We start from the raw sequence: 14,231 nt of genomic DNA on the forward strand, positions 1-14,231 counted from the left end.
TAGAAGCTTCCTTGGAAAGTTACACACAGGAGAGAGCCAAGGGTGGGGAACCACGACTGGATGAGGAAGTGGCTTAACCCAGCACTTACCTCCTCTTGCCCCAGCCCGCCCGATGGAGGCTGAGGGCTCAATAGTGCCCCCCCCCGCAGGAGCCCGCATCCATCTACACAAGTTAATGGGCTCTTGAGGGCAAGGCTGTGTCCCCCTCATCTAGCAAGGGGCCAGTAGAGTGGGTACCATGAATATTTGCCGTCTGGACAAATGCATGAACAGGTGAATGGGAGGGGACATGGGAAGGGTGATGGGAGCAGGTGGCTTCTCTGGGAGGCAATAATCTAGGGAAGTAGGAGTGAGGGACTGGGAAGGTATGACAGGGAAGGGAGAAAATCCAATAAGGGGTACCCATGAGAGGATTACTTGCTGGGCGCCTGGGCCTCTGTCCCACCGGGGATCCACTGAGCCACAGTGTGCAATGTGCCTAGAGTCGCCCTCCACAGTGACTGGCAAGCTGGAGTGTTTGGTCACTGTCCACAATCCATCAGTGGGTGAGGGCTGCCCTTGCGGACATTCCAGCCCTGGCATTTCTGGGTGCCCTGTGGGAAATTGGCTTCTGTGGTACCAGAGAAAGTTCCAGGCAGGGACGTGGAGACGTGGGGACTGGGGGGGGGCCGGGGGTGTTCCCCCCCTGCAGCCAGGACAGTCACTGCAGAGCAGGGGACCTCAGGGGTGGACTGAGGGGACATGGGCCATGCATGAACAGTACTGCTCCAGGTAAGCATTGCGGGTATGGACTCATGGATGGACAGAAGGGTGGACAGGGGGTCGATCAGTTGAGGAGGCGAGAAGCTGGTCAGTGGGGCGACCCTACGGCCCACATCTTCCCCTGCTTCACCTCCCTGGGGAAGGCTTCTGAACTGTCAAAGCTAGAAGAGCAGGAGGGGAGGCAGCAAAGGGTCATGCTGGGGCCTTGCCATGGGCTTCCCACCCCAAAGACTGATGTCAGGGACTGCCTCTGACTGAGGTTCTGCGTCCTTCACTTGTCCTGCACGCAAGCAGGCCTGCCCCTCACAGACACTTCTCCCACAGGACTGAAGCCGCTGCTCACAGGTTGGCACCCAAGAAGGAAGACAGAAACCAGGGAGCTAATTCTTCAGCTTCCTCTGTACTACTCCTGGCCCACAGACTCCCCCAAATCTACTAACTCCTGGTTCCTTCCTCTTCCCCACAAGCATTCTTCTGCCTCTTGACTTTGCACGTGTGCTGTTCCCTCTGCCTGGAACGCCCCTCCAGTCTGATCAACTTGGAAAATTCCTTTAGGAATCCACAGGGCTCTGCTCCAAGTGCCACATCCTACACGAAGCCTCTGGTCAAAAAGAATGGCTCCTTCCCTTCTGCTCCTTTGAGATTTCCTGCAGACCCCAAATGTTACACTTCCCGGCATCCTTCTGGGGTTCTGAAGGTGCTGACTCCTCTGAGGCCACCAGCTTTGGGATCCTCAGGACCAAAGACCATCCCCGGGTCACAGCTGCATCTCCGATGCCCAGCCCAGAGCCTGGCATGGATGCAGGGCCTCCGTTTCCTCATCTGGAACACGGGAGCACCTACCTCATCACGTTGTTGTGAGGATTAGAAATTTAACGTTTCAGTAGTTGTACTTAGAGCCATGCCCGGCACCAGGTAAGCGCTAGACAAGGGTTAGCCTTATCAGTGTGGGTCAGGGCGACTTAGAAGATCCAGGTGAAGGCAGAAATAGAACCGTCACATGCCAGCTGCTGCAGGGAGCCCACCACTGCTCTCCATCACCCCATTTTACAGATGAGGACACTGAGGCTCCAGAGGGGTCACACAGCTAGAAAGGGGCGGAGCTGGGACTCAGGTGAGTCTGTTTGGCCACAGTCCTGTGCTGTCGCCAGAACTGCCCTGCCCTGGCTCTCAGTCTCTCTCCCTTCCTCCTTCATGCCCTCCTCACCCCAATGGGGCTATGAGGGGCTTATGAGGGGCTAGCGAGGGTAGGGGGTAAAATGTGGGCATTGATTTCTGACAAATCTGGGTTCAAATCCTAGCCTTCCAGTCCCCAGCTGTGCGACCGGGTAGAGCCAGTGACAGCCTCTCTCTTTGCCTCAGTTTCCCCACTGTCTCCTGAGGATTTGGGAGACCCTCTCCAAAAGCAGATTTGTAGGATGCCAAAAAAAAAAAAGTTTCAGGGCTCCTCACTTGCACAGGTAGGTCCTTTCTAAATAGAAAATTACTTTCATAAGTAAATCTGTACTTGTGATTCTGTTTTTCTTAAAGACAGACCTACAAAGTGGAAGCTTCTGCCCCCCACCCCCAACTCGATCTGCCCGAGACTCTGTCTCTGGTTCTTCCAGCTGGACAACAGGGGAGTGTGGCAACACATCCATCCCCACCCCACTTTCTGCCCAGAGGGTGGGGCCTGCCCAGTGGCTGGTCCCAGAGCCCCGGTGGGGACACAGGGCTTGGAAGGTGAAGGGACTGGGGCGTCATCCAGTAAGTTAGCGTCAGAGCTGGGCTTGAACCCATGTCTTCCAGCATTGAGACTGGGCTCGGTTTGCTGCAGGGAAGGGGGGCAGGACCTGGCCCTCACCCATAAGTGCTTTGGGCGGTGACTCAGAAAAATGGCCTGATGCCTTTTCAGGGGCCCAGAGGGGCAGGGGCACTGTGGGTGGGGGTGTCCAGGGATCACTGCTAAAATAAGTAGCAGCTTCCTCTGAAACGCCTCTGTGGTCTGTGCAGGGGAAGGAAGTGGAGGCCCAGAAACGGGAGGGGGCAGAGGTGTGAGAGCTGCCGGCATCTCAGATACCAAGCTGGGGCAGCCCCCGCCCACCCAGACCCAACAGTCGGCCCCAGTCAGGCTGCAGCATTGAGGCCCACTCTTGGCCTGGTCCCTTCGCCTGCCCCAAAGTACTCCCCACACCCTGACCGCATCAGGCCTTTCCCTTTCCCTGGAATACTTTTCCCCCACTTTCTCCTCTAAGACACAACGCCAGTGTCACCTCTTCTGGGAAGCCTTCCCTGACCACCCCCTGGATAGACACGTGCACACACATGTATACACGGGCAGGATCAGGAACCCACAGAACCTCCTGGTAAACAGTAGTATTCACTGTGACAGCGGGCCTTTACCGAGCGCTTCAGTGTTAGAGTGCAGGTGCTCTGCATGGAGGATCTCATTGAATTCTTGCAAAAACATGATGCTGAGGTCATCAATAGCTTCGTTTGGCTCAGAGATGACCAACTTCCTTAAGGTCCCGTGGTCAGAAAATGACTGGGAGTGTAACCCAGGTCTGACTCCACAGCATGGTCATTTAACCAGGTGCCATCCTCTTAGACTAGGGGGCTGTACAATACACCTGCCCCGAGGAGGCTTAGGGAAGCTTAATTTTTAGCCTTGCCCTTGCCCACTCCCTGGAGCAGCTGGGAGCTATAGAGTGCTCTAAAGGGAGAGAGAAACCAGGTTGTAATGAGGAGGCATTTCTGTGTACACATAGCGGTAAACTGTGTGAAGAGATCTCAGAAGTATCTCCAAGGCTTCTTTACTGTGTTGGGTTTTCTTTAATCCTACTTGGGTTTTCTGTTTACAGATCCACCCCTCAACCCCACTTCCCACCCCCTCAACTGGGAGCTCTTCAGGGGCAGAGAATGAACCTGGTTTCTTGGTCCACTGGGGACTACTTGGTACATAGGAGGCCAGGACAGATTTTAACAAATCTGTTAAATGAGGGAATGAAGGGAAGAAGGCATGAATGCACCCATGCACAAATGAATGAATGAATGAATGAATGAAGATGGGTCCCTCCAATGCCATCAGTAAGTATGAGAGGCACAATTCCAGCTTAAAAATTCGAGGCCGATCTCCTGGTATGCCAGCCTGTGTAGATGACTGGCCATTTGGAGAGAGTCCGGCGCAGGCTGGCGTCTGGCAGGGAGCCCCAGGAGCCCTCCTGCCGCCCTGTGCTCCACAGGGACAGCACTCCAGCCCCTCAGGTCTGGGCCCGGAGCCCTCAGCAGCGCCCGCGGCTCTTTCTGCAGCTGCAGCGGGTCAAGAGCCTCCTCCGACGCGAAGGAGGAAGTGAGAGCTCTGTGTGGGTGAGTCATCGAGGGCCCTGGCAGGGAGCGTTGCGCCAGGCGTGGCAGGGAGCCGGGGAGAGCCTGGCAGGAAGAGGCGCAGGAGGGAGGAGGAAGAGAGCTGGGAGGCCACGGGACGTGCTGGCCCCTTGGCAGACACAGGGGGCTTCCTCTGGAGAGAACGTGCCGAGATGCCAGGCTCAGGCGGGTCTCTGAGCGGCCAGATGGAGAAGTCCCAGAGGCCACCATCGGGGCGGTCACCTGGCAGTTAGGATGGCCAACGGCAGGCGAGGCGGTGGGCGGGGAGGCACCAGCTCTGGATTTCCACCTCCCGACTGGGAGCCCCAGCCCTGCCGCTTGCTAACTGTGGGACTGCAGGCGAATGGCTTCTCTCCAGATGCCCTACTTCTGCTTCTGTCAAGTAGGGTGAGGGTTCCTAACCTGTACATTAACACAGGGAAGAGCTCCTGGTCCAAGGAATCCCACAACAAACGGGGACTATTGGACCAGGCGGGGTCTCGGCAGGAACACTGAAACACTAGGTTTCTAAGGGAGGGAAGTTAATCCAGGGGCTGGCTAGAAGGATTAGAAGAGCTGAGAAACCCCGTGGGGGATGAGGCTGCAACCCAGAGATCAGCAACAGCAGGAAGCTGGTGGCATCCCCAAGCCTGGAGGCCGACAGGAGGAGGTGACTTATCAGAGGGGAGATGCAAGGAGAAGGGCAACTCCAAATCACAGCAGGGGTGGGTTGTGTGGGTCACAGAGTTAAAGAAGGAGTCTTGCGGGGGGCAGACAGAGAAGGAAAGGGTGGGAGTGAGTGCCACAGAGTCGGCACAGACTCGGTCATATTCTGCTTCCTAGTGGTGCCATCTTCGTTTATCTGCTCTACCTCTCAGAGCTTCAATTCCTCACCTATAAAACAGAAATAAGAATAACAAGTAATAGTAGCAAACACTTATCCAACTTTCAGTTCTCACACAGCCCTGTGAAGCAGGGATTACTCTCACTATTATGCCCATTTTACAGATGCGAAACTGAGGCACGGAGGTCCAGTCGCACCCCTGGTATGTGGCAGAGCAGATTTGACCCAGCCTGTTGGGCCCCCAAGTCCTGCTCTTTACCACCACACTCTCTTCCCCAGTCTGCCAACCGTGGCTTTCCCCCCAGCCGACCTCAACCCGTCCAAGGCCTCTCGGCTTCAGAGAATTTTTACCCAGTGCCTCCAACCCAGACTGATAATCAGCATCTGCTCCCAACAGTAGGGCCTAACAGCAGACTTCCCACTTGTCTCCCAGGCCCAGGGTCCCTGGAGTCACACTGAGGGGGTGTGCCCCTGGTTCTGCCGTTTTCCAGCTGTGGGGCCTGAGAGAAGACACTTCCCTTCCGAAAGCCTCGGTTTCCTCGACTACAGCACAAGGGCCTTGTCCTGAGTTCGCTGAGCTGCAGTGCGGACGGCATGAAGCCACACTCAGGGGGCATGTGGCACCGGGAAAGGTGTGTGTGTATGTGCAGTCCATTCAACTCTTATCAAAACGTCGTCATATCCACAGTCCCGGGGACGGTGCCAAGTCTTTCTTTGCTTTTCCCGAGTTCTCAGCGCCTGCAGAGTGCGACATGGGGAAGTGCGGGCCATTGCCCATTTGCTTGCATATGCGGCTGCCCAGCTCCTGCAAACCGCTCTTCCCAGGCTCCTTTGCCAACTGGCTTCTCGCTGGGCTGGGCCAATGGGAAGTGCTGGGAGGGGACTGGGGGGTGGGAGAAGCCAGGCTATTTCTCCCCCTCTCCCTCTGCTTAGTGGGGACAGGGTGTCATTTTTCCAGCACTGACTACTGTCTTCTTGTCTTCGCTCCTACGGAGCTGCCCGTTCCTCGGTGGTCCAGCCCCTCAGTGGCTCCGGCTGTGATTCAGCCACCCCCAGGCAGAATCGTCACCGCCTCCGTGGGTCACTCGAGCCTGGAGTGGTAGTAGCTATGCCCTAACTAGACTGTCTTACCATCTGCTGTTTGGCTTTTCAGCCCTTTCCTCTCCCGTGTGACCAATCCCCCATATTAAACGTCCTCTGTTCGAAATACCTAGAGTGCTTTCTGCTGCTCACACTGGCCCTGACTTTTGCGGGAGACATCTAGGACTTTCCTTTCCCTGGAATCTCCTCCCTCTTCTCCAAACCCAGAGTCCTTGCCCTGGGTGGTTGGGGTCAGAATCCAAGCCCTGTGGGCACATCACACCAGGGCTGGATGGGGCTCTAGCACCTTCGAGCTCTTTTTTTTTTTTTAAGATTCCATTTATTTTTGAGAGAGAGCGTGTACAAGCAGAGGAAGCAGTAGGTAGAGGGAGAGCAAGAAGCAGACTCCCTGCTCAGCAGCGAGCCCGATGTGGGGCTCGATCCCAGGGGCCAAAGGCAGATGCTTAACCATCTGCGCCACCCAGGTGCCCCACTTTTTTAAAAAGATTTTATTTGTTTATTTGAGAGAGAGAGAGAGACTAAGAGAGAGAGAGCACGAGCAGGGCAGAGGGAGAGGGAGAAGTAGGCTCCCCGCTGGGCAAGAAGCCCGATGAGGGACTCGATCCCAGGATCCCGGGATCATGACCTGGGCCGAAGGCAGCCACGTAACTGACTGAGCCACCCAGGCGCCCCTCCTTCAAGCTCTTTGCAGTGAACCTGCTCCCCACGAACAGAACTTTCTAGTGCTAACACTGCCCTTTGCAGCAAAGATGGAGTGTACCATGAAGCTTCCATGCTGTCTCGTTACTATGCTGCACAAAGGCTTGTCTGCGCCGCGGCTGGGAGGAACTGCTAGGAGTTGGCGTAAAGAAGAAGGCAGCGAGCACCCCATGCTGCCCTCCACCCCCCGCAGCATTCAGAAAGTGTATCTTTTCCTCCAGCTTCAGGATCATCCCTGGGACTCGGGCCAAAGCCTTGCATTTTCAAACCAACCCTGAGGGGAATGAAGGCTCCTCCATGACTGCACAGCCACCCAGGGCCCCACTTGATAAGGAGCAAAGAAGCCAGGACAGATTCCTTTGGGTGAGTAGAGAGGTGTCGTCCTGCCTCCCAACCAGTGCCCCTGACCTGTTGGGGGCTGCTCCCAGAGGTCCGCTGGCCGTGATCCCCCTAGTCCCTTCTCCCATTCCAGAGCCCTGGGTCAAGGTCACTCCAGGCAGCCCCCTGCCTCCAGGCCACAGCAGGGCCTGGTCAGATGGGAGGCTCCAACAGGTCCCATAGGCCCTTCCTGGGTGTACCCCATCCCAGGCTCTGGGTTCCTGGCTTCCCCTATTACTTCCCCTACTCACCTGGGGGCCAAGGTAAATCCTAGGATTTCTGGGCTCTCAATTCCCTCATATTATACATGTACTTTAGGGGTGCTTACACAAGCCCCCACAAAGGTAGGAGGAGGTTGATAACTCCTCCCGTCCAACCTCACCCTCCATGGTACAGGTGGGGAAACAGGGGCTCAGAGTGCAGACTTACTGGAAGCATGCAGAGTCCTTGGCAGGTTTGTGCGGCACGATGGGGCGAAGCACGTGATGAGCTGGACCAGGTCCCCAGGGACACGTGTCCTACACCAGCACTTGCATGAGCATCCATACTTCAAGTGCACTCACCCGTACCAGAGGCCACACGTGTCTACAAACCACCACACCACCACGGAGACCACAGGCTCAGCAACGGGGGCTCACGCATGCATAAGCACATGCACTCATTTGTACCCACAGCGGGCAGACACGAGCAACCCCCAATGTGCCCACATACATGGGTTTATACTCACATGCACACTCATCAGGACACACTCAGAGCCGCGCAACCCACACGTGGCCCCACGGAATCCCACCCATGTGCATAATCTCACATATATGCCATCCGCACCATGTCCCACGACGTGCACGCAGGCGAACGGCTAACACACAGCAGCTCACCAAGGTGCCCCGGAACACCTGGACTCCCATGCGCCTCCACGGGCTCGGAGCAGCATCCCGACAACCCTCCAGTATCACTCCCCCGATGACCGGGACTGTGGGACCGACCGCCCGACTCACTCACGCCGCTATCCACTCACACGCACAGGCACACGGGCCTTCACACAGAGCCTCCCCTGGCCGGCCTCCTCCACCGCTCCCACGGCTTGCGTGCTGACCCCTCTTGGTGAGACCCTCCTCACAGAACCCAGAGCCACCTGGCTGCCCTTGGGACTAAGAAAGTACCCTGTCCACTCCCCCCAGCCTTGTCCCCTAAGCTGGAAGGCCTGGGCCCTGGGGGAGGGGAGAGGGCTGCCTGGAGCTCAAAGTCCAGAGGCCACAGTCTTATTTGCAGGCCTGGGGGCGGAAGTTGCACAACCATTGTCCCAGGCGGTCAGGGTGACTCCAGCATATTGTCTGTGTTTCCCCTTGGCTACAGGCCCAGGCCCAGCCAGCCGAACTATTCCTCTGGCAGAGGAAGGGAGCTTGGCTCCTCTCTCCCTGGCCTTGGGAGCTGGTGGCCAAAGAGGACTCCACCGGTCCCCAGCTGTGGGTGCCCCCGCCTAAGGCAGAGCTGCACAGAACTTAGAAGCCAACGTCTCCTTTCCCCAAGGGGAAGCTGAAGCCCAGGGAAGGCAGGGGGGCCTGCCCAGGGTCACCCAGCAAGCTGGAGGCCCAGCTGGGCTTGCATCCAGGCTCAATTTTCTTTCTACATCTGAGAAGGTCACGGTGAGGCCCAGTAGTTCAAACACAGCTGAGCAGAAGTACCGGGGGTAGAGGAGGAGGGGACCCAAGAGTCTGTGAGTAGTGACCACCTTTACCCCCCAGTCCTCACCATAACTAAGTTAGGCAGGGAACCAGTTTGCCCTATCACCAACTCATGGAGCTAACCATATTCACTCCGACTTAAAAAAAATTTCTTTAAATTTGTAAAGTCTTTAACAATATGCAGGAGATGAATCGGCAAGGCCTTGGAAGGACCCAGGGAAGACAGGGTCGGGCGCCCTCAGACTCCTCCACCTCTGGGATCTGCAGCTCAGACTGGGGTGCAGCCCACTCTCCCCAGAGTCTTCATTCCAGTTCCCTCCAGTGGCTACATCAGGGAGGTTGGGTAGAGACAATGGGAGCATTCCTGAAAATCCCAGACATCTTCTAAAGCTATAAAAACCATCCCATGCCTGTCGGCCTATTTTCTCTTGCTTTCCGTTCTCCCCGCCTCCCCCACTCTCCCCTCTTTCCTTTCTTCCCCTTGCCTGCCTTCCTTTCTCAGTTCATGCAGCTGAAGGTCACCAGGCAGGTGCCGGTGGGGCGATGTGGTCGCCCTCGTGAGGCCAGAGTTAAAGTTGGGTGCGACCACATACAGAGGACAGTATGCAGGGGATGGAGCAGTTGCATCATCCACCGTGGATTAAAGGAGGCAGATTTCTCACTGACAAGGGAGGCATGGATTCCGAAAGGAGGACACTGAAGAACCCCACGGTGCCGGGCTGGAATTGGAGCTGTCAGCGAGAATGCGTGGTTTAAAGTGTGTGTGTGCATGTGTGTGTGTGTGTGTGTGTGTGTTTTCTCCAGCTCTGCTCATCAAGAAGGTCTGGGAGCAGCAACACACTGGTAGCAACAAGCACACCTAGCACCGAGATCTTATTTTCAAGATATCGTCCTCCCCCTAGACAGATACCAAGCTCTATGGAGGAATGGCTGGCTCCCAGGCGGGGCCAGAGAAAGTACGAGATGAGCCTGGTGTCACAAAGTGAAGGCGTGCCCAGAGAATGAAGGGATGTGTCAAAAGGACACGAGAGCGGCAGGGGCTTCTTCTGGCCAAACCTGGTGTAATTCAAATACCAAAATAAAAGAGCAGTGGATCATAGTCCATCAGATAAACTAGGAATCCATGGGTTCACACTGCTGTGAACAAACAAATGAATAAATGAGAAGAGAATGCTTTTCCTTACGGTAGAATGCCAAATAATAAGGGAAGAAGAAAACCACCTCTTGGCAACTGTGATGATGATGGTGATTTCAGGTAGGTGACATCGAGGGACGCTAAAACTAGGGGCATACGTGAAATAGGGAGTGGAATTTTTACATAGTGCTAAAGTATCTCCACCTGGAAGCTCGTTTGTACAAAAGTAGCACAAGACCTTGACGATGGAGAAACCCAGTCAAATGGTGAGTTGATTGAAGTTAACACCACCGTGTCAACAAGCTGATGTTGAATGGCACCGGAGAGGGGCAGGGAGAGAGCACAGCGTCTCTCCTGTGATGTCCCTGTCCCCAAAATGCACGATCCTGGCATAATTACCAGGAAACGCGGACAAACCCAAATCGAGCAACCTTCTGCAAAATGACTGCCCTGTTCTCTTTAAAACATTACGAGTGTGAAGCTCGAGGCAGGACAGAGCAACTGAAGAGGCAGGACGCGGGGTACTGGGCTGTGTCACTTTCTGTAGGTGACATCGCGGCAGCAACAGGTGAAATGTGAATGGGGTGTCTGATTGCAGGGCAAATGGAGTTCTTCACACCGTTCTTGCACGTTCTCTGCAATTTGAAGTATCTTAAAATTATTTTTTAATCCCATGCAGCACAACTTTGTGAAAGTGTTAAAGGAGACTACTGTTGTGTGTCTGTAAGAAAAGGAGGAAGCAGAGGGTTGTCTGATGACACATTTGCTGGTATAGGGCTTGGGGTTAATCGGGTGGCCCCGAATACAAGTGAGCAAACAAAAGGAAGATGAATAATCCCAGGAGAAACAGAAACACAGGGGCGCCTGGGTGGCTCAGTCGGTTAAGCGTCTGCCTTCGGCTCAGGTCATGATCTCAGGGTCCTGGGATTGAGCCCCGCATCGGGCTCCCTGCTCGCAGGGAACCTGCTTCTCCCTCTCCTCCCTGTTTGCGCTGTCTCTTGCTCTCTCTCTCTTTCTCTCCTCTCTCTCAAATACATAAATAAAATCTTTAAAAATTAAAAAAAAAAGAAAGTAAATGTAATCATAGTACTCCATGTGTCTGGGCTGTCTATAACATTTAGGTTGTTACAAAATAAACCCTGAATATTTATCTAATCCAAAAGTATGATATGATCATCTAAGGAAGATTTCACCAGGAGAAGCATGAAAGGGGGTATTGTACATGAAGGAAACTCTTCTTTTCTAAAGTAGGAAGGCAGCAGATTAAATCTAAAACTGAAAATCAATAAATAAAAGGGGATGGGGCGCCTGGCTGGCTCAGTCTTAAAGAAACAGAAAGTATAAAAAAAAAGAAATAAAAGGGGATGGAAAGAACTCATTATAATGATTGCATCCTGCCTTTTTAAAGATGATTGTATATATTATGCATTAAATCCCTTTGTATATACATTGATATTTTATACATTTTATTCAATAAAGAGTTTTTCAACAATAAATAATGAATTTAAATAAAATTTAAAAAAAAAACAGCATGAGCATGTTATTTGGGCGCACAAAAGTAAATGACAAAGAAACTGCTGTGTCTTGTTGAAAGCGGTTGTCTCTGGTGGCTGGGAATTGAGGGCAAAGAGATTAGATAGGACGCTCCATTGTAAGTCTTGCAGAACGGAGGGCATGTACAGTTTTAATAAAAATTCAAATCAAAACCGAAAAATATAATTAAAAGAAATGCATTTTGAGCAAAGCAACAAATTTGGACAATTTGTGGAGTTGCCTATTTAGCAAAATCTGCAAAGAATCCCCCAAATGCTGAAGTGCTGAGAAGACAGAAAAGGGCTTTTTAAGGGATTTGTAAAAAATCAGTCTAAAATGAAAATTTCCCATGCGATACAGTGAAAGAAAATATTCATAGGATATTATTTTAAAAGAAGAACAAATGCACTAGAAGAGTACATGTCTTCGCTTTGGTCAAGTTGGCCTTTGGAGGTGTGGTGGTTTCCTCTGCACCTAGACCCTCCCCAAGACGCAGGTCATTCTTGCCCCAGTCCAGCCCCAGTCCAGTCCCAGTCCCACCAGCAGCGTCCCTGGAGAGGACTCACACTCCTCACAACAGCCCTGTGCGGTGTAAATTTATAGCCCCATTTTACAGATGAGAAAATGAAAGCTTGGGAAAAGGAATTGGCTTTGCCCAGAGCCTCATAGTCAAAAAGTAGCCTAACTGGACTTGGCACACAGGGTGATGAACTCCAAGGCCAAGTTTCTCTCCTTGCTTCCTCGTCCCTTGGCTCTCCCACCTGCTGACGCCAGACTTAATTAGAGCCTCACTGGTCCCTGAGATGGGCTGGGAGGTGGGTGTGTCATTAAAGCATGAGATGCTGGAAGCTCCCGGCATGTGTCATTATGTCTAATTACACGAGCTCAGGCTTCTGCGTGGGCTGGTGGAACCAGAGCCTCTCCATGCCCAAGTGGCCAGGGAACTTCTTCAGCTGAGTCGTGAGGCAGGGGCTGCCAAAGGCCCCCTCAACAGCCTTGGTAGCGAGGCCCATGTTCCCTGCATCTGCTGGAGAAAGCCAAGCTCCAGGCTCCTCCCTGAGGCTGTGGGGAAGGCCTTGGTGGGGAGGTGTATCTATCCACGTCTCTCTGGCCATTCTCCACCAGACTCCCACCTGGGCAGGGAATGGAGCAGAAGCCGTCTTCAGGGCACCTGGGTGGCTCAGTCAGTTAGGCGTCTGCCTTCGGCTTGGGTCATGATCCCAGGGTCCTGAGATCTAGTCCCGAATCTGGCTCCCTACTCAGAGGATAGCCTGCTTCTCCCTCTCCCTCTGCCCCTCCCCACTGCTCATGCTCTCTCTCTCTCTCTCAAATAAATGAATAAAAATCTTTTTTAAAAAAAGAAGAAGATGGCTACAGAAGGAGCACAGCCCCCGATGCCCTCATCCCATCCCTAAACAGACAGACAAATGCAGGAGCAGAGACACACGCTCCACGGAACCATGGCTTTGGAATTTATAACTGAGCCCTTGAGTAGAGAGCTGCTTATGCTTTCATCGACTCCATTGTGTGTTCACTTTGGGGGAAGGGCAAAGGAGAAGGAATGTGGAGTGGGGAGAAGACGGAGTCCCTCCTCTCTGGGCAGGGATGACCAGTGGAAACTGGATTTGTTCATTTAAATAAACAGAGTTTATTACTGAGTTGCTTCTGGGTGCCAGACACTGTTCTAGGCACTGGCATTATAAATAAAGTCCCTGGTCTTAAGGACTTTACTTCCATGGGGTAAGAGATAATAAACATGTAAATAAATATAGAACATACCAGATGGTGACAAGTTTGAAGACGTAGGGGGAGGGAGAGCACCTGTCCCAGGTGATGATCTGGCTGGAGAAACCGACAAGCCCCTCTCCCTTGACCTGCCCAGACCCAAAGTCTAAATGGAGAAACACCTTGTGGGGTAGAACAAAGGAGCCCAACACCCCAGTCGCCTCCTCCTGCTCTTCTACCTCCTCTCCTCCTCTAATATTGCTTTCCTTGAAAAAAACTACATATTTAAAATGTACAGGAATCATAGAAAATTACGTGACAAACACTCATGTCCCAACTACCCAGTCAAAGCTCCCTTATTAGTCAGGAAAGGCTAGGTTATGCAAACAATCCCCAAACCTCAGTAGCTTTAAATAACAAAGGTCTGTTTTTCTCTCATTCTCTATATCCAGTGAGGATTGACTGGAGAGAGCTGTATTTATTGTAGTCTCCCAGGACCCCAGGCTGATGGCTGCTCCCTCATTTTATGATGCTGTGATCTCAACACGAGACTTCAGGGCTCACCATGCAGGGAAGGGAGCACGAAGACTCACACATTCGCTCTCAGATGTTTCCATTTGGAAGTGGCATATGTCACTTCTGCTCACGTTTCATTGCCTAGAGCAAATACAACTTCAAAGGGTCAGTGAAGTGTGATCATCTCATGTGCTCTGAAGATGAAGAGAACGGAAATGTTGGTGAGCATTGTTAATATCTACCACTCTTTCCATCCCATTTCCATCTGTCCCTCACTCCCAGGGATAAGCCCCATCTGGAGGTTGTTATGTATCATTCTCATCTATGGATTTTGTTTCAACTTTTAATATACCTGTATGCACCAGCAAATAATATGTGGACAGAAAGCACAAAGAAAATTAGAAAATATTTTGAACTGAATGACAGCGAAAACATAACATAGCAAAGTGTGTGATGCAGCTAAAGCAGCATAATAGAGGGAAAGTTATAGTATTAACAATGAATATATGCGAAA

General features: G+C 52.8%; 1 long non-coding RNA gene across 1 annotated transcript; it reads left to right on the forward strand.

Moving 5' to 3' along the window:
• Positions 1-4,237: 4,237 nt before the first annotated feature.
• LOC145717122 (uncharacterized) lies at positions 4,238-11,416 on the forward strand. Its single transcript, XR_014140154.1, has 4 exons — positions 4,238-4,373; positions 5,382-5,580; positions 6,970-7,111; positions 8,480-11,416. It is a non-coding gene; the product is annotated as an uncharacterized LOC145717122 (long non-coding RNA).
• Positions 11,417-14,231: the final 2,815 nt, after the last annotated feature.

The sequence above is a fragment of the Leptonychotes weddellii genome, chromosome 14 (genome assembly GCF_054177405.1).
Source record: "Leptonychotes weddellii isolate Sample4059 chromosome 14, ASM5417740v2, whole genome shotgun sequence".
Classification (NCBI taxonomy): domain Eukaryota; kingdom Metazoa; phylum Chordata; class Mammalia; order Carnivora; family Phocidae; genus Leptonychotes; species Leptonychotes weddellii.